We start from the raw sequence: 739 nt of genomic DNA, 5'->3' as shown, positions 1-739 counted from the left end.
CCATCATTCTTTCATCGTATTCAAGTTATTAACGTTTCAGAACTATAAAGCTATCCGATTCGTATTCCTGCTTGCTTTCCCTAAATTTACACGGTTGACATTATTCTGCCAGGATTATTTGGCTAAACAGTAAAAATTAGGTGGATTCCATTGAGAAAAATAGATATATTGCCAACCCGTGATAGGAGATTGGCCACGATATCTGAGCCTGGTTCTTGCTAATTCATTTGATATTTAAATCATTATTCCTTCCGTTCTCCGTTCCTTTACGCTTGATTTAGTTAAGGTATAGTATTTTTTGTAGCCCGTGAACTGTTTTTGATCAGTTAAGTTAGAGTTTTTGTTTGATGGAACCTACTGCTTACTTTATCAGTATGCTGGATGAAAGAAAACAGAATTGGAGCCAAAACATTTATTTAAAATCAAATGAAAATGTTAGGGTTCCTTTTTAATTTAGAACGATCTTGATTTTAAAAGAAGCTAAAGACCTTTACTCATTCCCAGAACGTAATTTTTTTCCCATTTATTTGAATCTGGCTCGTCTTCTTTAACCTGGACCAGTTCTGTTCTTAGTGTCTTTCTATTTTTTCCATATTCACTTCGAGGATCTATTTCAGTTTTATCGTTGGACGGGAGTCTTTAATCCCAAACGATTTATTATTCCTATCTTACTGTAATTGTCTCTCATTTCAACTGCGTACACAAGTAGCTGTTTTCGTATCCGTATTTTCCATGAATG

The 739-nt window shown here is 34.4% G+C and overlaps 1 protein-coding gene across 1 annotated transcript in view; it reads left to right on the top strand.

The window, feature by feature from the left end:
* Positions 1 to 739, top strand: part of LOC119591831 (keratin-associated protein 5-4-like) — a 6,152-nt gene that overhangs the window by 1,267 nt on the left and 4,146 nt on the right. The gene's annotated exons all lie outside the window — the stretch shown is intronic.

Source organism: Penaeus monodon, chromosome 29, assembly GCF_015228065.2.
Source record: "Penaeus monodon isolate SGIC_2016 chromosome 29, NSTDA_Pmon_1, whole genome shotgun sequence".
Classification (NCBI taxonomy): Eukaryota; Metazoa; Arthropoda; class Malacostraca; order Decapoda; family Penaeidae; genus Penaeus; species Penaeus monodon.
The sequence above is the reverse complement of the archived record's forward strand: the minus strand, read 5'-3'. Positions and strand labels throughout refer to the sequence as shown.